Source organism: Dromiciops gliroides, chromosome 5, assembly GCF_019393635.1.
Source record: "Dromiciops gliroides isolate mDroGli1 chromosome 5, mDroGli1.pri, whole genome shotgun sequence".
NCBI classification, from domain to species: Eukaryota; Metazoa; Chordata; class Mammalia; order Microbiotheria; family Microbiotheriidae; genus Dromiciops; species Dromiciops gliroides.
This window is the reverse complement of record NC_057865.1, coordinates 288095504-288121445: the sequence shown is the minus strand read 5'-3', so window position 1 is coordinate 288121445 and position 25942 is coordinate 288095504. Positions and strand designations below refer to the sequence as shown.

The 25942-nt window shown below is 43.7% G+C and overlaps 1 pseudogene; it reads right to left on the bottom strand.

Moving 5' to 3' along the window:
- Positions 1 to 1131: 1131 nt before the first annotated feature.
- On the bottom strand, positions 1132 to 25367 carry LOC122729731 (annotated as a pseudogene).
- Between the last annotated feature and the right edge of the window lie 575 nt (positions 25368 to 25942).

Here is a 25942-nt window from a genome sequence, read left to right as displayed (position 1 = left end):
CTGGCATGATCAATACAGGAATTTGCTTCTGCATGGTTCTGCATCATTTATTGCAAAGATTTTTTTAATGCCTTTTTTTGTTGTTTTTCAATTAGGGTAGATGAAGGTAAGAAGGAAAAAACACAAGTTCTTGTCAGTAAAAAAAAACTAAATTTAAAAGGATCTTTACCCTGGAATTCCTTATCCCCTCCTCACACAAACTTAGTTCATAGGTATTTTGTATATATGCATCAGAAGTTTAATTGTCCCTAGAGGGCCCCTCCCAGATAAATTTCCAGGGGAACTTGAACAAACCCTGCTGGGGTGACTTTCAACTTCCACTATACATAAATTTAGTATCTCTTGTCTCTCCAATAGAATTTAAGCCCCATGAGGACAGGGGCTGTTCCATGTTTGTATTAGCATCTCCAGCATATAACATAGCACCTGGCACATGCTAGGTGTTTAATGAATGCTAATTGATTGAACTAGACTGAATTGAGATGTATTCAATTTCATTTCATAAAAATTTAGTTGATTACCTGAGATAGAGATAGAGATAGATAGATGGATAGGTAGATGAGAGGACAGTGAGAGAGAGGGAGAGGGAGATAGAGAAATATACAAATAGAGAGGTAGATAGACACATAAAGAGAGATGGTGAGATAGAGATAGAGGTAGGTAGAAAGAGATAAATCAATAGACAGTGAGAGAGATAAAGAGATAAAATAGGGATAGAAAGATAGAGGAATATCAAGATAGGAAGATATAGACAATAAGATAGAGGTGGAAGTAGATGATATATAGATAAATAGAAATACAGTGACAGGAAGATAGAGATAATGGTAGATACAGATATAGCTAAAGTTTGTAGAGAGATAGTGAGATAGAGATAAAGAGATAAGACAGATAGGGATAGAGATATAGAGAGGAAGGTAGGTAGGTAGGCAGATAGATGATAGAGATGATAGATAGATAGATAGATAGATAGATAGATAGATAGATAGATAGATAGATAGATGATAGATGGATGGATGGATGGATGGATAGGTAGGTTAGATAGATAGATAGATAGATAGATAGATAGATAGATCGATAGATAGATAGATAGACAGTCCAGACCAACAGACCGAAAGACCAATAGGACAGACAGACAGATAGATGGATCTAGATAGACAGATAGATAGAATCCTACATTTTTAGAACTGTACAGCATGTTTCATTACATAGATGAAGAAATTGAGGTTCCAAATTGATTGACTTGTCCAAGGTCACACAGGTAATAAGTGGCAGAGTCAGAATTTGAACCCAGATATTATGACTCCAAATACATTGCTTTTTCTTACTTCAACACCTGTAAAAATATCTCTTTTCACTATTTCAACATAAAACATCAATTAGAGAATTGAATCCAAGCTTTTAGGAAGGTCCTCTGATAGTTCACCTATCAGAATAGAAAAGTGGTATGGACTTTGAAAACTCTACTTCCAGAAAATACCTTCTTCATTTGTAAGTCTACGTCACATTCTACATCTATAGAGGAGGCAAACATGTTTCATTGCCCATCCTCTGAGACCAAGAAACAACTGAGGCCCAGAGAGGGAAATAACCTGCCTGAGGTTATAAATGGACAGAATTTGCACTCAAACATCTTAGACAGAAACAGAAATATCCATGCACTCAAAGGGCATCCATTCTACTAGTTATAGAAAGCAAAAAAAACCCAGCGAGGTGGGCACCCAGCGAGAAGGTACCTGCCCTTCTGGAGACTGGCAGATGCCCTGTATGAGGGTGTTTTATTAGCACACTGCCCTCTCCTACAGCTGTCCCATGGGGGCAGAGCAAGGTAATCCTGATGCTTCATGGCCTTGAAGAGCTGGATTGCTGGCACCTGGGGCAGGGACTGGCTTGGGGCTCCTTACCCTGAATGTCTTTGGGGCTTACCCATTTTCTCAGGGAAATGGCCAGGAGTGACAACTGGCTCTGGAAGGGAAGAAGCAATAGTCTCCTATCTGCTGCAGAACAAGGAGTCCCATCAGGATGGACCACTGTTATGGTTTCATCCTTCTGAGCATTCATGACAATTGGAGCTAAGGGGCCAGGGTTCTCTGGCGGGGCCTCAGCATGGCCATGTTTGGAGGGACCTCAACATAACCCCTCCAATGCCAGCATTGCAGGGCTAGAGGCTGAAAGAGGCCCTTTGGTCTCTTCTGGGGTAAGGCCAAGACTGGACTCAGGGGCTGAGCAAGGTAGGAGGCATGGTGAGAGGAGGGCGACTTTCAGGTTCTAGAGCCAAGCACCAGGTCCCTCAGGCGCAATGTAGCCTGATTTCTGGGGGCCTTTGGGAGCTGGCATTTGGTTGATGGAGGCTCTTCTCCTGCCTTGGTTCCCCAGATGGAGGAGTAGCTTGATCCCTGAGCTGTGCCGGGCCTCAACTTCTTCACTGGATGAAGGATGACAAGACAATGTTTCCTTTTCTTCCTTTTATCCCCTCCTGGTTCAGCCAAAGTGGCCATAGGAACAAACCACTCTGCCCACCCCTGCGGCAGACATAAATACTCCAGGGACTTATGGGGCTGCTTCTTGTTCCCTTTAGCCTGGCAGTGATCTCATCTGGTCAGAAATATTGGTCAGGGAGTGGCTCTTGGGCAGGTCCTAGGTAGGGCCATTGAAAGCCAAGGCCAGAAGCTAGGTCCTTCATTGGTTGTTGGGCTCAGGCTCATTCTGAAAGCTAGACAGCTCAGGTCCTCATAGGTAAAGTGATGGATGCTTGGGTATGGGTCCGGGACAGAGGACAGAGAACATGTATCTTGGGGATCCACAGCAGTGAGAGGGGACACAGAGTTCTGTTATCTTCAAAATCAAGCCTGAAGGAAGAACATGGAGGTGAGATCCTGGCATTGCCACTGTGGGTATTCCTGATTTTATAGTTGAGGAAAGTGAGGCAGGCAGAGCTGAGTGATCTTCTTGAGGTCACATAGCTAGTAAGTGTCTAAGACTAGATTTGAACTCAGGACTTCCTGATTCCTGGGACTCTACCATCTGTTCCACCTAACTGTCTCTAGCCTTTATTTGATAGATGAGGAAACTGAGTCACAGGGAGGTCAAGGTCACCCAGGAGGGGACAGAGTGAGTCTGTTGAAGCCAGGTCCCCCCCCTGCCCCCATCCAGTGAGATCCACTCACTACTGAGACCCTCTATAGCATCTCTGAAATGTCATTTAAGTCTCTGCTTGAGGGTCCTCAGTGAGAGGGAGCTCTGTGCCCCCTACAGCAGCCTCTTCTCTGACTTGGGGAAGGCTTCCCCTGCACTGAGCTGAAATATGCCTCCTGGCACTTTGCCCTCATTGGTGTGCCTGGGACAGCTATTGGGCACCAGGTACAGAGGCAGACAAACTGTTTCTTGTGGGTGGCCAACAACCACATGAGGGGGTAGCTGGAGTGGGAGGGAGGGGCTGTGGGTGGAACTCTCTGCCCCCCTCTGTGGTCTGGTGACTCAGGAATCAAGAAGAGAGCTGCTTCCTATTTTCAGCTCTGCAGCTGCTTTCACCATCAGTCTCTGGGCTTGACAATCCCTCCTTCAAACAGCTCTCAAAGGAATAGCCTGAAGGCCTAGATGTCTGCCCAAGTCCCCTTCCTCACTCAACAACCCTGCAAAGGCTCCCTAGTGTCATTATGGTAATAGATGCCAAAACCTCAGTCTGGCACTGAAGGCCCTCCCAGTCTCCTTCCAACTGACCATCATAGCCCTAGTCTCACTTGATGCCCCTCAGAGCTCTCTACATAAACAAACTGGAGACCTAACCCATGCCCTCACACCCTTTTCTCATCTTTTGCCTCCATGCATTTGCACAGGCTGTTGCCTTGGGTGGGTGCCCCTCTCATTTACAGATGAGAAAACTTGAGTTCTATAGACTTCCTAGAGGCTAAAAGGGACACAAGGGCCATCTAGTTCAGCCCCTCAATTACCAAGGAAGAGTATGACTCCTCCAAAGATGGGGCCCCGTTGTGACTTGTGAGAGAGACAGGATACTAATGATCTCAAAGCCAGCCTTCCTTCCACTGATAACCACCCTGTCTCCCCTTTGCCCATAGCAGGCACTAAATGTTTGCTAGCATGCATCAAATTATAATCAGGCAAGGGAATACCTCAGTCTTCAGCACAGAAGGGCTCTAGCTCTGTCTTCTCCAGGCAAAGGAAATGGCTTCTTACTGAGTACCTCAATGGAGCCTTTGAAGAGGTGATGATGTCACCCTTTCTATCCAGGTTAAACAAATCCAGCTCCAGCTTTAAACTGGGAATTGGGAGACCTAGATTCTAGTCCTTGCTCAGTCACTAACTCATTGTGGGCAAGTCTCTTACCTCTTGGGGGCTCAGCTTCCCCCACATGTACAGTGGAAGAGCTGGACTAGAAGCCCCTTTCCAACTCTGGTATACTATGACTTGACATCTTAGATTCCTTGCTTCTTGGTTCCTTAAGTCTACAAAGCCTTATCAAGCACTTTCTGTGACCTGATCCTATACTAACCAGGTGCTCCCTGCTCATAGCCTGAATGGACAAACATCATAGTCAAGTCAACAAGCATTTATGAAGTACCTACTGTGTGCTGGATACTTTGCTGAGCACTGAGGATACAAAGAAAGGCAAAAACAATCCCCACTCTCAAGGAGCTCACAGTCTGATGGAAGAGACAACATGCCAACATTATCTTGTAAGCTCTGCCATTAGATTGTGAGCTTCTTGAGGGCAGGCACTGTCTTTTGCCTCTTTTTGTAACCTCAGTGCTTAGCAGAGTTCCTGACACGTACTAGGCACTTAAATGTTCACTGATTGATTGATTATATACAAGCAAGCTAAAGACAGGCTAAATGGTAGATAATCTCAGAGAGAAAGCATTAACATTATGGAAGATCAGGTGATCATAGGAGCTTAGGTCTGGAGTCAGAGGGGACCTTAGAGGTCATCCAGTCTAACTTTACCATTTTAGAGGAAAGTGGGGCTCAGAGAGGAAAGTGACTTGGCTAAGTGACACTGTCTCACCGACAGTGAGAAATGGCAGAACCAGATCCTCCAATGGCAAGTTCAATACTCTTTAAATTCCCACTACCTTACCTGCCATGATGTATGAGTGAATTTAAGAAAAATTAAGTAACAAGGCCAGTGGTGTGCCAGAGAAACTGATGAGCCCCCATCCTGTGGGTCTTTTTTATCTTTGCTCTCTAGACCCACCACATTTCTCACATATCCTTCTGAAGCATAGTGACCCAAACTACATACAGTAGGGGCATAAGAACCAAATTGAACTTGGTCATTGAGGTCTAATGCTTTCATTTTATATAGGAGGAAATAGACCCAGAGAAGTAATTTCTTCAAGGCTACACAGGTAATAGATAGCACAACTACAATCTGATCCCAGTCCTCTGACCCAAATCTAGAGTATTTTCACCCTTTTGTAGCTCCTGTTTAGGTTTGCCATTTTATAATAGGCAGGGATTGTGCTACCTGAGCTTGTAGTCTACTAAGACCCCAGGGTCATCTTCTATCATGATTCATTTTTCTCTACTTTTTTTCATGTGCTGCAATTGTGTCCTTCCCCACCCTCAAGACATCTTGGTCCTAACCCCTCCTGCAGCTATCTTCCATGTTCCAGACTCCATCCTCACTGGAGAATGAATATCATCCTTATCTATCCCTCTTTATTCCCTAGGAGGTCACTCAAGTGTGAAGCAAACTCACCAATCCAAACTGGAGACAGAGCCTTGTCTTTCCTCCTTCTCCCAAGGGCTCTCTTGCCTAAAAGTAGAGTGTTTCCCAGGAATTCCAAATCTTGTGCTTCTTATCCTTTGGAAGGAAAGAAAACATTCTGAAATCCTCCCAGGGTCAGGAGCTTCTTATCTCCGGGCACAATAAGAGTTTGCTGTCAAGAGACCCAACAAGGTGATGTGTCTTACACATAAGGTCACAGGAAGAACTGGGATTCCAGCCAGGTCACTATGGTCCTAGAATAGGTCACTAGGAGCCCCAGAGGCTGCATAGCCCACGCCCCCTCTTATTATATAATACATTTCTTTTTTTAAATATTATTTTTGTTTTTATGCTTTCTAAGGTTATATGTAAAGAATTTTTGACTACCAAATTTTTCTCCCATTGTCCCTTCCCTCTCCCCTAACAAGGCCAGAAAGCCTTTGGATATAGGTATACATTACAATCATGTTAAGCATATTTCCACATTAATCAGAAACAAAAGGAAAAAACACAAGAAAGAATAAACACAAAACAATAAGGAAAAAAAGCAACAACAAAAGTGGAAATAAATGTTTCAGTCTTCATTTAGACTTCTATAGTTCTTTTTCTAATAAATTTCAGCTAATGCTGTTTTATTTTCATTAATTGTCTGTGTGTCGTCTTCTCTACCCACTAGGCTGCTCTCCACAATGGATGGAGAAGACCTGATTTTTCTCTAGATATGGTATTAATCTATCCCTCCACCTGGCACAAAGCAATGCAGAGTAAGCTTCTTTAAGGTTTGTAGAAGAGCAACTAGGTGGCAGTGGATAGAGCACTGGGCCTGGAGTCAGGGAGAAACCTGAGTTCAAATCCAGCCTCCAGACACTGACTAACTGTGTGACCCTGGGCAAGTCACTTCAACCTGTTTGCCTCAGTCTCCTCATCTGTAAAATGAGATAGGAGAAGGAAATGCCAAACCACTCCAGTATCTATCTCTGTCAAGAAACCCCAAATGTACATGATTTAGACATAAAGGGTGATACCATAGTTAAATTAGGAGAGGAAGGAATAGTTTAGCTCTCAGATCTATGGAGAAGAGAACTTATGACCAAACAAGAGATAGAGAATATTATGAAATGCAAAATGGATGATTTTGAATTACATAGTTTTTGTACAAACAGAAGCAATGCAGCCAAAATTAGAAGAGAAGCAGAAAGGTGGGAAACAATTTTTATAGCCAGTATTTCTGATAGAGGCCTCATTTCTAAAATATATAGGGAACTAAATCAAATTATACGAATGCAAGTCATTTCCCAATTAAGAAATGGTCAAGGATATGAACAGGCAGTTTTCAGATGAAGGAATCAAAACTATCTATTGCCATATGAAAAAAATGCTCTATATCACTATTGATCAGGAAATGCAAATGAAAACAAACTCTGAGCTATCACCTCACACCTTCAGATTGTCTAATATGACCCAAAAAAAGGAAATAATAAATGTGGGAGAAGCTGTGGAAAAATTGGAACATTAATGCATTGTTTGTAGAGTATAAACTGATCTAACCATTCTGGGGAGCAATTTGGAACTATGCCCAATGGGGGCTGTGTATAGCCTTTGACCCAGTAATGCCACTACTAGGTCTATATCCCAAAGAGATCATAGAACAAGGAAAAGGACTCATATGTACAAAAATATTTATAGCAGCTCTCTTTGTGGTGACAAAGAATTGGAAATGGAGGGAATGTCCATCAATCAGGGAATGGCTGAACACGTTGTGAAATATGAATGTAATGTAATCCTATTGTGCTGTAAGAAATGATGAGCAGGCAGATTTCAGAGGACCCTGGAAGAACTTGCATGAACTGATGATGAGTGAAGTAAGCAGAATGAGGAGAACATTGTACACAGTAACAGCAACATTTGCCAATGATCAACTGTAAGACTTATCCCTTATCAGCAGTGCAATGATCCAAGATCATTCCAAAGAACTCATGATAGAAAATGTTCTCTACATCCAGAAAAAAAAAAAACCTGTGGAATCTGAATGCAGATTGAACCATACTGTTTCTACTTTGGGCTGCTTATTTTTTCTTGAGGTTTTTCCCTCATGTTCTGATTCTTCTTTCACACTATGATTAAAGCAGAAATATGTTTAATGTGATACTATCTTTGCATGTAACTGGAAAATAATAAAATACTTTAATGATAAAAAAAACTTTTTAATTAAAAAAAGAAAACCCAAATAGGCTTATGAAGAGTCAGAAACAAGTGAACAACCACAAGGCTTACAAAGTACCTTCCATCTGTTATAAGAAACCTTATGACAACCTTGTGAGGAGGCTCTATTATTATCTTCATTTTACAAATGAGGAAACTGAGGCTCAGAGAGATTGCCCAGGAGTACATGACAGGCAAGTATCTGGGGGAAGATTTGAACTCAGGCTTTCTTGAATTAAAGACCTCTCTTTATTACATTAAGAACAGTAAAATCTTGGACCTCTTCCTAGCCAGGTCTTCTAAAGGGGAGCAGGAGAGCTAAGTGGGCCAGGGGGAGCTACCTGGGCCTGGCCCCTCTCTCCACTCCCACAGCACTTCTTGGTCTCTTACCTGGAACAGGTCACTCTTACTTGGGTTGGGAATCTTGTTTTCCCAATTTGTCTTCAGTCTGTCAAGAAAGCATAGGATTGAGGGTCGGCTCCCAGTGGGTAGAAGAGGGCCTGCTTGCATCTTCAGGCCCACCTCCCTCCCCACTCAACAGGTACAGGGAAAGCTTAGCCTGGGAACTGTTGAACCCATGAGGTTGGGTCCTGTCCTGGGGTACTGAGTTTTATTTCTGTTACTGGAGAAGGAGAGAATAGCCTCCAAACTGCCCCAAGCAATGGTAGTCCAAAGGTATAAAAAGAATCATGGTTGAGATATTTTGGGTGATAGCCATCCCAGAATCTCAGAGCTTTTAAGGATCTTAGAATAAGGAATGTCAGAACCAGTAGGGCTCTTAGAACAGACAGCAGCCAGTGTCAGATGTGGGAGGGTCTTTAGAACACAGAAGAATGTTGAATGTCAGAGGCAGAAGGAACCTTAAAGAATGGAATGTCAGAGCTAGGAAGGACCTTAGAACATTGAATGTCCATGTTGAAAAGGACTTTAGGAAATGCATCATCTGGGCTCAGAGTGAGCAGAAACATCTAGTCCATCATCCTCATTCCAAAGGTAAGGAAACTGAGAGCCAAGATGGGAAGTTACTTGGTCAAGGTTCATACAATGAGTTCATTGGGAAGGAGGGAGGGTGATTGTTTTTCTTTTCTTTCTTTTTTTTTCATTTTGCTTTGTTTGGTTTGGTTTGGTGATTGCTTTTCTCATGTAGCTCACAAAGTGGTTCAAAGCATGATGCCTGGAAGATGTTCTGGATAGATTCATTTTAGTCAGAAGACCAAGGTTCATGGCCATAATTGCCCATTTCTGTCTGCATGACCTCATTGCTCTTTTGTAGACTTCTATATTCCAATGTGGGGGTGGGGAGGACCAGCTGATCCTCCCAGATCTGACATTCTCTATAGGCTATGACCACAGACCTAAGTCACCATGTTCCTAAGTAATCTCATTCTCCCCAACATAGGCTAGAGGCCCCTTGTTGGGGCTGGGAGGTCTGACTTGAGCTTGACTCTTGGCTACAGCAGCCACACATCAACATCAGAGATATACTACATAGATACCAAAGCACCACAGGGTTCTAGGTCTGGAGCTAGAAGGCACCTGAGATGCCAGCTAATCCACTGCCCTCATTACACAGATGAAAAAACAGACTTGCCTAAGGTCTAACAGGTAAAGTTAGTGTTAGTTCTTCTCAGCCACCCTGCCTCCCACAGGAACCTCTCCAGGGGCTGGGGAATGCTGGAGTGGATCCCCACCCACCACCATGGAGAAAAATGCCTTACCTGGCCCCAAAGGTACAACAGCACCAGGCCCCCAGCAGCATCAGGACAGTAGTGATGACCAGCCCCAGTGGCAGGAGCCATGGAGGAAGGACTTCAGGGAGGGAGAAAGAAGGCACAGAAGGCAGGTCAATCCTAGGCAGGGTGAGGCAGTTCAATACACATTCATGATAGGCTTAGTTGAAATCCCAGAACCAAAGGAGGTCAATGAATTGGCAAGCTATTGAGGCTAATCCCCTTATTTTAATGAGGGAGAAACTGAGTCCTCAGGAAAATAGCTGACACCCAAAGTGACCCACCTAGTCAGCCAATATGCATTTATTAAATGCCTGCTTGTGTGCTAAGCAATAGGGATGCAAAGAAAGACAAAGCAAGGTTCCTGCCCTCAGAAAGCTCCCATTCTAATGGGAAGTAGCAGAGCTAGGAACTTGATTCCAGGCCTCCTGACCCCTAGTCTAGAGTCTTTCTAACTGTACTGCCCTGCAGCCTTAATTCAAGAAGTTTTGTTTTTTTGTCTTAAAAGCTAACAAGCTTTCAATTGTTTATTTATTTTTCAAATAAACAGAATTAAAAACTGGAACAAGAAGAGATGAGATTTGCTTATATAGTTGCCAGGGCAAGTCAGCTTTCCTCTCTGACCCTCAGTTTCTTCACCTGTAAAATGATGAAAATCGTTCCTGCACAGGGTTGCTTAGAGGGGAGGGGTCTGTATCAAAATGTGAAGAGCTTTGATTATTATGGGTCTATAGCCCCAAAGCACAGCCCAGGATCAAATGCTGGGGTAGTTGTGGAGGTTTGTCTTCTGTGTATATGGGAAGCCCTCTTGGATCTTCAGGACTCTCACCTGGCCCAGGCTCCTCTGGCTCCTGGGGGCTATGGAGCTCAGACTGAGCCCCACCTTCTAGCCCACCTACCTCTCTCTGTCCTCCAGGTGCACTCCTTACTCCACTCACTCCATGACCCTCTGTAGGCTCGGGATGTCACCTTTGTCCTCACTCTAGCAACATATCCTGTGTCAGGCTCCAGAGAAGTCTCAGGGATGTCCATGTGCTCAAGAATTTCCACGGTTTCATTGTGGGCTGCCTAGAGAGCAAGGCAGAGAGAGATCAAGGAAGACAACAAAGGCTGAGATGTAGGACCTACAGATAGATGTAGGATGGCATTTCTAGTCAGTCACACCCTAAGAAATCTTCTGCTCCAACCGCTTTATTTTATTTTTTTGCAGGGCAATGAGGGTAAGTGACTCTTGCCCAGGGTCACACAGCTAGAAGTGTCAAGTGTCTGGGGCCAGATTGAACTCAGGTCCTCCTGACTCCAGGGCCAGTGCTTTATCCACTGCGCCTCCTAGCTGCCCCCACTTTATTTTTATTGATGTGGAAAACTGAAGTCCAGAGAAAGGGAGTAATGGGCTCAGGGTAAGAGCTAATGAGTAGTAGAGGCCAGATTCAAACTCATATCTTTTGTCTCTAAAGGCCATGCTCCCTCTTCGGCTCTCATTACATTCAAATAATGGTCACACCATTCTTCCTCCTGTATACATGGACCTGGCCTCTCCCTACATCTAGCCAAGACTCATCTCCATGAGTTCAAATGCAGCCTCAGACGCTTACTGGCTGTGTGACCCTGGGTAAGTCACTCAACCCTGTTTTGGTCACTTTCCTCATCTGTCCAATGAGCAGGAGAAGGCAATAGCACACCACTCTGGCATCTTTGCCAAGAAACCCCAAATGGGGCCAGGAAGAGTCAGACACGACTGAGCACACACATGTAGGCCCATCTCTCCCCTTCCACAGGTCCCATCCCTCACAGAGAGAGCTGCTTACCTCCCAGGATTGTGATGACTTCCTGTACTGAACTTGGTAGGTCTGCTCTATGTCGTAATCGATCTTGTGTTTTTCCCATTTGAGGTGGTAGGTGTTTTGTCCGGTCTTGACCTTAATAAGTGGTGGGTGTGGCTTGACTGGAATGTAAGGAAACAATCAGGCTGTGCTGGGTAATTACCAGGGCATCCCCAAAGGGAAGCTACTCTCCCTAATATCTCTGTACATTCCCCCCAATTGGCTAGTGTTGATCATGACTCATGTCAATGAAGAAAGCAAAAGCTTTGGGGCTGCTTGTCCATTGGAAATGTGAGTAAACTGAGGCTAGAAGTTTGAGGGGTGTCACCATTTTCACAAAGTCGAAGATTAGAGTATGACCCAAGGAAGAGAGAGCGGCATCTGCATCCCAAAGGGGCATCATTGCCAGTGGCCCCAGTCCTGGTAAATGGCTCAACCAGCCACTGGGAGGGGAGACAGGGACTTTGGAGTTTGATTCACCCTCTTCTCCTCCAAGACTAGAAGGACCCCAGACCCCAGGCAGAGCCTACAGCCTTAGGACTGGTACAGCAGCCCAAGACACTAATAACTCATGGACGGTGAGGTGGATGTCTGAGCTGGATGGGACTTCCCAAGCCATCTCATCCAAACCCTTCACTTTATCAATTGCAGAAACTAAGGTCCAGACAGGTCAAGTGATTTGCCCAGGTTACAAAGCTAATAATTAACAGAGAAAGGATTTCAAGCTCCTTCATTCTCCAAAGCCATTTCCAAGCCTTGAGGCTGAGTGATGCAGAGTGTAGGAGCTAAGACTGGATAGAAAAGCAGGACTGGAGTATGGACGTCAGGGCTGGGAGGTTACACCCCATCCTTTAGACAGAAGGAGCCATCTGCAGGCCTTTGATTCCTCCTCTCTGCAATGCCCCTTTCTCTCTGCTCTCCATTCATTTCTCACACCTCCTTTACCCTCAGCCCACTGTAGTCCCTCTATCTCCTCTAAGGTCCTATAGAGGACCTGTCCCATATGAAACTAGGGGACACAGTAGAGTGTTCAGCAGGGGAGTCAGGAGCCCTGGGTGGAAAACCACTCCTAACTAACTATCTTGTGACCCTGGGCAAGTCACTTACCTCTGTTTCCTTTTCTATAAAATGAGGATAATAATAACCCCTGCCCCACAGGGATGTGGTGAGGATCCACTGAAACAATATAGAGGAAGTGCTTTGCAAACCTTAAGATGCTATTGGTATATCTGCTATTTATTATTATTTTTTCTTCTGTCTGGTGCTAATTAAGCCACCCATGTGTTCATCTTGTTTCCCCAAAACAAGGATGAGAGGTGCTGAAGGGCAGGCCATGGGCCTGCCACATCCCACACAAGGGTAGACACTGAGAGGGTGTTTCATCTCCATGTTATAGCTTAACTCAGCCAGTGATCTGTCCCTGGGGCTCTGGGCTACTCACTGTGCTCCTGACTTGGAAAGGTTTCTCCTCCTTCTTGCTTTGCCACAGTGACTGTGTACTGGCTTGGGTTGATGGCGTCCTGGATGTGAATCTGACACCTGTACTGTACATAGGGGCTGCCCAGTATCCTCTCTTTGTGCACGGGGCTGCACTCCTTCCTGTGGGGAACAGAACTCCAGTGAACGCCCTGGCCAGGCCCGGGATATGTTCCCTCCTCCCCTGGGCCTCCTGGCCTCCCTGGCCTCCTTCAAGACTAAGGCCAAGTATCAGCTCCTGAAGGGGCCTTTTCTTGGTCTCCCCTCCCAAGTTCTTCACTTCAGCTACTGAGCCTTACCCTGTCAGACACCATCTACCCTGTCCCCACCTGTTTATTTGCTTAATGTCTCCTCCTTGCAAATGTGTGTGTGTGTGAGAGAGAGAGAGAGAGAGAGTGAGACAGAGACAGACAGAGACAGAGAGAGAGAATTCTAAGCAACACAGAAAAATGAAGAATCTTGTACAGAAGGCTGGAAATAAAAAGAAAGTAAGGAAGTTCGCAGGAAGAAATACTTAGGATGAGGCAAACTCCCCTTCTCAGGATGGGACAGGGAAGCTATGTATGGGGAATGTAGCTGATGCTTCCACATGCTCAGGTGAGCATGGGTGCGCTTTCTTTCTTATGACAAAAGGGTTCTTTGGGATGAGGGGAAATGACAGTAGGCTTTTTATTTTTAAGCCAACAATGTTTTTAAAGGATTGCTCATGACTTTTAGGCTGCTGTGTCCAGCTGCAGGTAGCTCATAGTCCCCAGCTGTAACAAACAAAACAAGGGAGGGTAGGAGATGATTGCCCCAAGCATAGGAAGGGGTCACTCACTTTGCATCTGGGCTAGCGTTGTAGAAGAGGCCAAAGGAGACAGAGCTGGCAATCTCGGTCCTCACTTCCCAGGTGCACTTGAGGTTTGTGTGTCCATCAAAGAGGCACCGAAGGTTCTTGGGTTGAGCTGCATCCCCTGGGAAGGCAGCTCATTAAACTTCTCTGAAGTGAGACAGGACCCTTCCCAAGGCTGGGGCAAGGACCCATTTCTGAACACAGCAAATGGTGTTCAGCTCCTGGCCTGACTGCCTCTGCTGGAGACAGGAGGGATTTGCCCACATTCTGAGCATCACCCTGCAGCCTGAAGAATTAGGTCTGAAAAGACTTGGTGTAAAGATGGCAGAAAGCAGCCTGGTGCCCTGTCCTGCTGCTGGCTCACCATGGTGCCAGGCCCTGCTTGCTCAGCAGCTGTCTGCATCTGTAAAAAGGGACTTCATCCCCCTGGGCCTCAGTTTCCTCTTTTATGAAATACAAATGTCAGCCCTACATTGTTCTCAGGGACCTGGTGAGGAATTAACCGAGGAATATGTTTAAAGAATCTTGGAAGAAAAGAAATCCCCAGATCACTGTAAGGGGTTAGTACTTGTTCTGCCATCTGGAGTCTTCTAGCTCCAGACCTAGAACTCTTGGGCTGTGTTAATCAAGAGAAAGTTCTTCCTTGTGCTGGTCTGTAATCCTCGCTAAAATTTCCCCCCACTGGGCCAAACACTCCCATCTGGAGCATCTAAGGATCAGCATAAACCCTCTTCCACAGGCGTGTAGCTGAGCATGACCACTCAATAAGAAGGTTACATAAGGAGGGGGAGGCCTTTGCTTCCAGAATGTGACACACTGGGTGACTTTTGAAGTCCTCTTCTGCTCTGAGATCCTGGGATGAGTCTGAGCCTCCCCTAAGTCATCTCTTCTCTGGGCTAAGCACCCCTGTCTTTAAGTACCCTTCCCATTACATCCATCTTGGTAGGGCTGAGGTCCCAAAGAGCTTCTTCCCAACACAACAAGATGGGGGTGTACTTTCTCAGAGGGTGGCATGGAGGCTCTTCTCCCTCTTTGTCACCTTGAACCTCCCCCAACTCAAACTGCCCTCTGGCCAGGCAGGAGGAAGACTAGGATGAGCATGGAGGCACCTGCTCCACCCTGCACCAAGATGGAGAGTCTTAGTACCTTATCATTGACCCTGCCAGAGAATCTGCAAGTCTTTTGGGCCACACCAACTGCCCTGCCATTATATCTTCTAGATTCCTGGTTAGGACCATCTGATCTATTGCTAACCCTGAGCACCCCAGCCTTTTCATCCATTCTCCTTCATGTATCATCTCCCCCTTTAGAATGTGAGCTCCTTGAGGCAGGGACTGTCTTGATTTTCCATCTGTATCCTCCAGAGGGCTTTGAACATAGAAAGCAATCAAGAATTTTTTATTCATTTGTTCATTCATTCATTCAATTCCACTCTCCCTCCTTCCCTTCCTCCCTTTCTTTTTTTCTTTCTTTCTTTCTTTCTTCCCAGGCCAATAGGGTTAGAGTAGAAGATCATAAAGTTAGAAGTTAGAAGAGACCTTAAGAAAGTCATCTAATCTATTCTCCCTCATCATTCAACGAATAACTGAGGCCCAGGCAGGACAAGGGACTTGTCCAATACCACACAGTGGCAGTGCCAGGATTTGAACCCAGTGCACCAGGCTGCTTCTCAAAAGTCAAGCCCAGGGAAATGGGCCTTAGGACAGTGAAAAGAGCCCCTTCCTCCCTCCTTCCAAGACCTGAGATGGATCTGTGCCCCCAGTGTTACCTTCCTGAGATTTCCAGGAAACCTCAGAACTCCACAGGCTGGAATGTCCTCCAGGGATCATTGCCTGTACTCGGGCCATATAGTGGTTGTCAGGAATGAGGTCATCATGCCCCAGGGGAACATGGGACATGGAGGAGTCCACTGTAGAAGCCTCCTTTTGGTGGAATGAAAAGAGATGTCAGGGCTGCACTGCTGGAGGAGGAGGAGGTGAGAGAGGGAAGGGAGAGGCTTCTAGGGGTTTGGGGCTGAGCTGGCCTCACCAGCCCCCATGCCATACCTCCCATGACTCCCATGGCCTCTTGTAGGCCACCTTGAACTTCAGGTCCCTCAGGGATGACTGGAGATTCTGGTTCCAACTTTGGGGCATCTCCCAGGAAAGCAGGAAGCCTTTGGATCCATTTTTCATAACCTTCAGATTCTCTGGAGTGGGAGGCTGAACTGGAAGAGGGGAGTGGGAGAATGTAGTTATTTGCATGACTTGCTTTGAAGACCCAAGAACGTACCCAAAGCCACCCTTTTTGTGAACAGAGAACTGGAAACAATGCAGATGATGCCCAGTGTCTGGGAATGGTTACACAAGTCACGTTCATGGAAGGCAAGGGCTTATCACTACAAGAAGTGATGAGTATCTCAGATCTATGGAGAGGAGAACACTTTGTGACCAAATAAGAGATAGAGAATATTATGAAATGCAAAATGGATGATTTTGATTACATTAAGTTAAAAAGTTTTCGTACAAACAGAAGCAATGAATCTAAAGTTAGAAGGGAGGCAGAAAACTGGGAAACAATTTTTACAGCTAGTGTTTCATTCTTTTCTTTCTTTCTTTTTTTTTTGATAAAAGTATTTTTTTTCCAGTTGCATGTAAAGATAGTTTTCAACATTTGTTTATCTAAGATTTCCAATTTCAAATTTTTCTCCCTCCCACCCCTCCCCGCTCCACTCTCCTAGACAGCAGGCAATCTGATATAGATTATATCATCCAGTGTTTCTGATAAAGGCCTCTTTTCTAAAATATATCGGGAACTAAATCAAATTTATAAGAATGCAAGTCATTCCCCAATTGAGAAATGGTCAAAGGATATGAACAGGCAATTTTCAGATGAACAAATCAAAGCTATCTATTGCCATATGAAAAAATGCTCTAAATCACTATTGATTAGAGAAATGCAAATGAAAACAACTATTAAGTATCACCTGACACTTTCAGATTAACTAATATGACAAAAAAGGAAAATAATAAATGTTGGAGAAGCTGTGGGAAAATTGGGACACTAATGCATTGTTGATAGCATTATGAACTGATCCAACCATTCTGGGGAGCAATTTGGAACTATGCCCAATGGGGCTGTGCATACTCTTTGACCCAGTAATGACACTACTAGGTCTGTATCACAAAGAGATCATAGAAGAGGGAAAGGGACCCACATGAACAAAAACATTTATAGCAGCTCTCTTTGTGGTGCGAAAGAATTGAAAATGGAGGGGATGCCCATCAGTTGGGGAATGGCTAAACAAGTTGTGATATATGAATATAATGGAATACTATTGTGCTGTAAGAAATGAATGGCAGGCAGATTTCAGAAAAACCTGGAAAGATTTAAGTGGACTGATGATGAGTGAAGTGAGCAGAATGAGGAGAACATTGTACATAGTAACAGCAATATTGTGTGATGATCAACTGTGATAGACTTAGCTCTTCTCAGCAATACAGTGATCCAAGACAATTCCAAAGAACTCATGATGGAAAATGTTCACATCCAGAAAAAAGAACTGTGAATTCTGAATGTGGTTTGAACCATAATGTTTCTACTTTTGTTTTTGGTTTTGGTTTTTTCCTTTTTTTGCGATTTTTTCCCTTTTGTTCTGATTCTTCTTTCACAACATGACTAATGCAGAAACATATTTAATGTGATTGTACATGTATAACCTATATCAGATTGCTTTCTGTTTTGGAGAGGGGGGAGAGAAGAGAAATAGGGGGGGAGGAAAATATGAAACTCAAAATCTTATGAAAACAAATATTGAAAACAATCTTTACATGTCACTGAAAAATAATAAAATACTTTTATGATTAAAAAAAGAGATTATGAGTATGTCACAAACTGAGAACTCTTAGAAACAGTAACAACGTGTTGAAATAAACAGAACCAGGGGCAGCTAGGTGGCGCAGTAGATAGAGCAGTGGCCCTGAAATCAGGAGTACCTGAGTTCAAATCTGGCCTCAGACACTTAACACTTACTAGCTGTGTGACCCTGGACAAGTCACTTAACCAAAATTGCTTCACTAAAAAACAAAAACAAAACAAAAAACAAAACAAAAACCTCAAAATAAATAGAACCAGGAAAACTGCCCAAAATGAGGGCAACAAAACCAATAGGGAAAGGAAAATTTCAAAAACAAATTAATAAACATGAAACTCCACATTCTGTGAGCAATGACCAAGCTTGGCCCTAGAGAAGACGTGAAAAACTCTACCTCCCCCTCTTCTCTGCAGACAGGAAGGACTATGGGGGATGGACTGTAGCATATGCTACCAGACTCAGTGGATTTGGTGGTTAATTTGCTGAATTTTTTTCTTTTTCTTCTTGTTTTAAAGATTCCTTATGACAGGGGATGGCTTCTTGGGGGGAGGGGAAGGGAAGAATAGCTTCAAAAATGAAGATGAGATAAAAATAAAAACTATTTAAATTCTTTAAAAAATGACCTGAGTGGTATGAAGAGAAGAGACACAAAGTTCTTCCTCCTAAGTTTTCAATTCAGCCTCAGGCCTAGTGTGAGAGAAGTTGCCTTCTCTCTGTTCCCTGGGGGCCACCATCAATCAAATCAAAGTCTGGGGTGGGAGTAGGGGAGGGTGCTCTCAATTAATGACAAGCCATGATTTCAATTCAATAATCATCTCTTACTCAGCCTGCACTCATGGATACAGAGTCGGCTGGGGAGTAAAGAGTTCAGGCACTGCCTTTGTCACATACTTTTTGTGTGACCCTGGATAAGTCACTTAACATCTTGGTGCCCTTGGCAACTCTCAGAAGAGAAGTTGCAGGATGATTACTAAGCTGAATTGGTGAAGAGTTTGCTTACCTGGCAACTCTTTTCACCAACGAAATGAGTTGTTCAGTTGTGTCTGACTCTTTTGTGACCTCATTTGGGATTGTCTTGGCAGAGATACTGGAGGGGTTGGCCATTTCCTTCTCCAGTTCATTTTCCAGATGTGGAAACTGAGGCAGGCAGGCAGGGTGAAGTGACTTGCTCAGGGTCATACAGCTAGTAAGTGTCTGAGAGTGGATTTGAACCCATGTCTTCCTGACCTCCATGTCTTTTACTCTATCCACTCTTTCACAGTGCCCCTCTCTCACTGTAGGCCATGAACTTTAAAATTAAGTGGGCCTCATCTCTCCTCTTCCAACCAGATGCCATTAGAAAACTCCCCCATTCCCCATCATGAGCCCCACATCTGGCTGCCCTCAGTGCCTGCCCATGCCAATCATATCCACCCAGGAGAAGGAGCCCAGAGAGGAGCAGCCTTCCTCCTTTCCCTCCCTCCCTCCTCTTTTCCCTCCCTCTCTCCTCCTTTCACTCCCTCCTCCCTCTTTGCGTCACTCACCATTCTGGGTCAGGTTGATGTGGAGATGAACCTTCAGAGGTCGATCTGGTTGGAAGCTAAAGAGGTCAATCTGACTCCCAACAAATATGTCCTGGTGAATGACGCACGTCCTTATGCAGGATTGGAACTGGCATGTGGGCAAGGACGTGTTCTCCCCCAGGGCACAGGAGACTTGCTTTGCCTTATGTCCCCTGGTGAAAACAGGACATGAATACCCCATGGGATTCCAGTTCAATATCTCGTGACTTCTGAGCTCTCTCCCAACTAAGAGAAGCTGAGGCTGTGCCCAGGACCACAGAGTCTAGATCTGGATCTGGCTCTAGAAGAGAGGTTCCTTGTTTCCTTTTCTCTCTGGACCCCAGGGGCTCAGATACTCACTTATACTGTTGGCGGTAAAGAGTCAGGTTGAGGTAGGGTTGGGCATCGGCCACTTCTTCCCACTGGCAGATAATCCTAGTTGTGAAGTCATTATGGCAACTCAGGCTCTGAAGGGGAAGGTTCTCTGAGAATCAGAGGGAAAGCAGACCCCCATTACTTTTCAGCCACCACCCCCAGGTACAGAACAAGCCCTTCTTGTCACCACCACAACCAGGGACTGCCCTCCATGCTTGTCAGTTTTGTCTACACTCATTCGTGTATATTTCACCTCTTCTGATAGACTGCAAGCCCCCTGAGGACCAGGATTGTTTCATATTTCTTCCCCAGTGTCTAACCCAGTGCCTGGCAAGTAGCAGGTATTTAATAAATGCTTATTGGTTGGTTACAAGAGCAGTCAGTCAGTCAGTCAGTCAACAAGCTTTTATTAAGTGCCTACTATGTGCCAAGCACTCTGCTAAGCTTTGGGGATACTCCCCAAATCAGTCCCTGCTCCCCAGGAATTCACTGCCAGGACTCATCCAGAATTTTGTAGAGGCTCCTGATTTCTAGGTTAATAAACTCCTCTATGGAGGCTGCTTACTCTTCTGTGCTCTGGCTTTAACAAACCATGCCCTAGTTCTGTCCACCTTTCTCCTGGAGGCTCAGGAACCTGCACCTTGATCGGGAAGCCAAATGGTTAAGGAACCATCATCTCTGCCCATCCCCCTTCACCTTTTCCAGGGAAGCCTGGGAAAGCTCCAGGGACTATGAAATATAGGCATTGAACATATTCTTCAGGCTCCTTGAGATGAAAGGATTATGGGTCAAGCCATGGGAAGATTCCCCTGGGATGTGCCTGACAATCAGACCACTTACCTTACTATGGTCCAGTCTGGGAACTATGCCCAGGCTCTGGCAGGGGCATGATAGAAGGCAGGGTAGACAGAGCAACACATATGCACACATGCACACACACACACACACACACACACACACACACACACACACACACACACACACTGGAGATCAGTGCTGGGAAGTATGGAACACAAAGTAGAGAGGTAAAGGAGGAAAGATTGCCAAGGATGTAGGTCATGTCATATTACCATAAGAACAGGGGATGTCAAGGCTGGGACGGTACTTAGAACAGAGAATGTCTAAGCTAAGAAGGGCCTTAGAACAGGGGATGTCAGGATTGGGAAGGAGCTTAGAACAGGCAATATCAGAGCTGGGAGGTGCCTGAGAACAGAGAAAATGGGAGGTGCTCCAAAGAAGACCCCAGACTCCAAATCCAGAGTTTGTGGGGGGAGGGGAAGGAGAGGAAGAGTGGGAAGGAAGGTACAAGAGACGGGAAAAGAGGGAAGTATATTTCCCTGAGGAAGAGGAAGGGAAAGGAGGAGACAATCCTGACCTTTGGTGTCACCCTCTGTGGAAGCCCAGGATATATCCAGAAGGATGCTGAAGATCACCCAGCAGGCCCCCTCCATCTTCAGGGCCCAGCTAGGGCAGGATGATGCAGGGGGACAGTGCCCTCCCTAGGGCTCCATCGGGAGGCCTGGGTCAAGTCCTTGCTCTCAGCTTGTCCTCTTCTCTTCTGGGGACTCACAAGATGGGCTCCATTTCCTTGGATTCTGCCTCATTTCCCCAGGGTAGAAGCCAGCAGCTGTGACTGTTAGACCTAAAGAGGGAGAAGTTAGTTGTAGGCAAGGCTCTGCCTGAGTCTACCCTGGCTCACAGCTGCAGAGACCAGAGGGGAAGAGAAAAACTTCTTGCTGTGGTTAAGACACCCCACTCTCCTCCCCCAAGCCAGATGGAGATCTAAGCTCTACAACAAGAACCAACCTCTCCTCTTTATGGGGATCAGCTGGGAGAGTGGACTCCACTTCCCAGGGTTGTTATGAGGATCAAAATAATATGATGATTGTAAAGTATTTAACACTGTGACTGGCATTGGGTAAGCACTATAAAAATATTGAATATTATTATCATTACTTTAGTTGGATGTAATTGTTCCATAAAACTGCTAGGTGGTGCAGTGGACAGAGCACCAGGCCTGGAGTTAGGAAAATTCATCTTCCTGAATTCAAAAATGGCCTCAGACACTTACTAATTACGTGATCCTAGGCAAGTCACTTAACCTTGTTTGCCTCAGTTTCCTCATTTGTGAAATGAACTGGAGAAGGAAATGGCAAACTAGTGTCTTTGCCAAGAAAACCCTAAATATGGTCATGAAGACACAGCTGAAACAACTGAGCAAGAAATGATTCCATACTTGACAACTTGATACTGGGTTTTAGATGCAATTAGTATAAAATGCCAAAGGTGATAAGATTGATTTTTTTTTTTGTGGGGCAATGAGGGTTAAGTGACTTGCCCAGGGTCACACAGTTAGTAAGTGTCAAGTGTCTGAGGTATATTTGAACTCAGGTCCTCCTGAATCCAGGGCCAGTGCTTTATCCAGTGCACCACCTAGCTGCCTCAATTTTTTTCTTTTTTTTTCTTTTTTTTTGGGGGGGGGAATGAGGCAATTGGGATTAAGTGACTTGCCCAGGGTCACACAGCTAGTAATTGTTAAGTGTCTGAGGTCGGATTTGAACTCAAGTACTCCTGGATCCAGGGCTGATGCTCTATCCACTGCACCACCTAGCTGCCCCAATTATTTTCTATGTAAGAGAATTTGGAAATGCATGTTTTAAATATGTGGCATTGGGTATATGATTATACTTCTATATTCTCTTATATTGGAAAATTGGGGGAATCATTGTGTCAGAAATGCTATTGGGGAAAAAAAAGTTTAAAAAACTGGATGCTATTAGATTAAGAATTAAGCTTTTTAAAAGAATGTGATAAAATAGATATTTGAAAACTGTTAAATATTTACTGGAGTATATTTTATTTTAAAACAGATAATGATAATGTTTACTATGATAAAAATGAGTTTTCATTTGAAAATTTTGGGCTATCACTTATAAAAAGTTTGAAGATGCAAGGGGTGGTTTAAAGATGTCATTTCAACACCTTAATATGAGTCAACTCTCAAGTATTTACTTTGTGTCAAAAAATCCACAATGAAGATAGTTTGAATTTATAAGTAGAGAATGAATGAAATGTAACTCTTGGGGAAATACGAGAATTCATAGCGTTCAATTTCCTAGTTGTAGTTAGTGGAATTTTGCTATTTGAGGTCAAAACCATTGAGACTACAATTGACTTTTGTTTTGAGTTTTGATTACAGGGACGGTTGTCTCAATTGGCATGAAGCTGATAGTAGAAAATGGCATGTGCTGTAGTCTGAGAAGTGCAACAGGTGGATGTCTACCCGTGGAAAAGTCTGAAAGGATGACCTTTGTGTCAGAGCATCGAAACATATCTTGGCACACCAAATGTCAAAGGATCTAAGTATTTAAAGGAAAGGCGGATTGTATTGGTATCTAGCTGGATTGAAAGACATTCAACAAAATGAAGGCTTCCTTTAAGTTAAAAATACTAAAAATAAATAGCAATAGGGATATCTATCTTTACTATGGTCAGAAATATTTATCTAAAACCAAGAGGTAGTATTATTTGTAATGAAGCAATCCTTGGAACTATTATTAATCTCTTTGGAGAGAAACAGACAGAGAAAGACAGAGACAGAAACACAGAAAGAGGGAGAGAGAAGGAGGGAAGGAGAGGGAGGGAAGACAATCCTAGTTAATTAACAGGATACAAAACAAAGATGCAAAAAAAACTCCAAATCATTGGCTCTCCTGTATATTAATAACAAATTTCAGGAGGAAAAGATAGGAAAACAAATCCCAAATGTCTGGGAATTTACCTGTTGGGGTAAATGCAAATCTAATATTAAGATCACTGAAAATCTATTATTTTCATGTTTTTACATAAAAATGAACTCCTAAGTAATTGAAAAGATAATTAATGTTTATAGCTAGGCTATACCAATATAGGAAAAATAATAATACAACCCAAAGTATGCTACACAATAACATTACACAATAAAATTACAGAAAGGAGACTATAGGCTTAAACACAGTAATAGCATTCATTTAGAGGAATAATGGGTCAAGAATATAAAGGAATTTAATGAAAATAAGTGTTAGGGATGGCCCTGTTAGGTCTTAAACTATACTAAACTAATTTTCCAAAGTTTTTTTTTTTAAAGACCCAGAAACAAATATTCACATTAGACTAGAGTTTGGCAAATCCAAGAGAACAAGTACCAGAGAAGAGAATCTTTAATTATCCAGAATTGCTAAAGAAACTGTAAGGCAGTCTGGTGAGAAGAAGATTTAGATATTTTTCTTACACTGTATGATTGGTATGAATGTTCTAAATATAAAAAGTCATACTATCAAAAAAATTAGAGAACAATGAAGAGGATGAGGAGGGGGGTGGGGAGGGAATGTGTAACCTGACAAATGTTAGAAAAGGTTATAAAAGATAAAATAGACAATCTTAATTGTGTAAAATAAAAAAGCTATTGCATAAATAAAATCAATGCAGCTCAAGTCAGAGGATAAGGTGTGGATTACGGGAGAAAAAGACTTCACATTAAATATTTCTGTTCAAAGTTTGACATCCAAAAGTCTATACAGATTAAATAAGGTGATAATGAGCTATTCCCCAGTAAACAAATGGTCAAGTGATATGAACAAATAATTTTCCAAAGAAAAAATGCAAACCATCAATAATGGCCAGAAGATTTTTTTAAATCATTCATAATCAGAGAAATACAAGTTAAAAACCACTCTGAGGCACCACCAATTTTGCCTATCAAGTTAGCACAGATACTAAGGATAGGAAACACTCATTGTTGGAGAGAGCAGACAGTGCTCAGGAAAGTAAGGAAACCTTTTTTGAGCCTCAATTGCATCCTCTCAAAGATGAGGGATCTGTTCCACATGACCTCTCAACTTCTCAGTTTAGATTTCTGATCCATTGATCATTTTATATTTTATAAACACACAGAGACACAATACAACCCTAAATGTTCCAGCTCCTCCTCCTTTCCTTTCCCCAAGGAAATTTTTGAGCCAAAGTGACCTCTGGATCTTGAACAGGGTTGTTTTCTTAATTCCACACCTCTTACCCTGTCCTATCTCCCCATCTAGCCTTTACCACAATTCAATATAACACAACAAGCATTGAATTTCTAGGGAAGACAAACAGTTTAAATAAAACCTGAGAATGCACACACACACACACACACACACACACGCATACACACACAATTGTAGAATATCAGACCTGGGAAATGAACTAATTCAATTCCTTCATTTTACAGGTGAGGAAACTGAAGCACAGAAATGTGTTGTGATTCAACCAAGATCACACAGCAAATTAGTGGCAGAATGAGGATGAGAGGCCAGGTCTTCAGGCTCCTTGCTCATTGCTCTTTTGACTATACCCTACACCCCATGCTAACCCCACTGTCATCCCTTATGGGGAAAGGCTCTTGAGAATCCAAAGCCGCAAACTGAGCCTGAATGATCAGGTTCTCAGAAAGGTCTAGGGTGACGGAAGCGCAGCCTAGTATTTAAAAAAAGGACACTTTCATAATTTCTTCAAACCTGCCTTGCCCTAGGTGGTGCCCCAGCCTTCCCTAACTCCCAAGAAACAGAAAATGCCTATCCTGATTTTCCCTCAGCCTTCCCTTCTCACTTTTCCCCCAGATGTCTCCTCCTACACCCACCCTTCTCTGGCTCAAGCAAACACACACACACACACACACACACACACACACACACACACACACACACACACACACACACACACAAACCACAACATGTTCTACCTGTTCCGGAGTGGAGAAGCCGGCCATCTAACAAAGTCAGAACCCAAAGAGACTGACTGCTTTAGAACTTCCTATTTCTCTGATACTTAATCCCCTGACTTGGGGTTGTTTGGAAAGTGATAGGCTGGAGGGGGAAGGAGGAAGTATTTTGCAGAAGCTTTGTTTCTGAACTTTTTTTTTTTTTTTGGTAAACCTTGTAGAGTTCTTAAATAAAGGGAAAAGCAAAGGGTTTTTTTTTGTTGTTGTTGTTGTTGTTGTTATTGTCGTTTGTCTTTGTAGTTTTTTTTTCCTTTTCCTAAAAGCTAAGGTTAAGGTTGGGTTTTCAGAATCACCAATATCTATCAGTGTGTCTGACTATCTGGCACCCATTTGGAGGCAGTGGCTCATGAAAGAATACTAGGGCCTAGGGAAGTGTGATAGAATCCTGCTACTAATATTTACTGACTGTATGACCCTGAGCAAGTCTCTCACCTTTCTGAGCATCAATTTCCACATCTGCAGAATGGGAATAAATGTGATCTACTCTGCCTTTCTCTAAGGCTGTCTCAAGAATCACAAACAGAAACGGATTTGAATATGACTTGTAAAAATCAAGCATTCTATAAATTAAAGGTGGAGGGGACA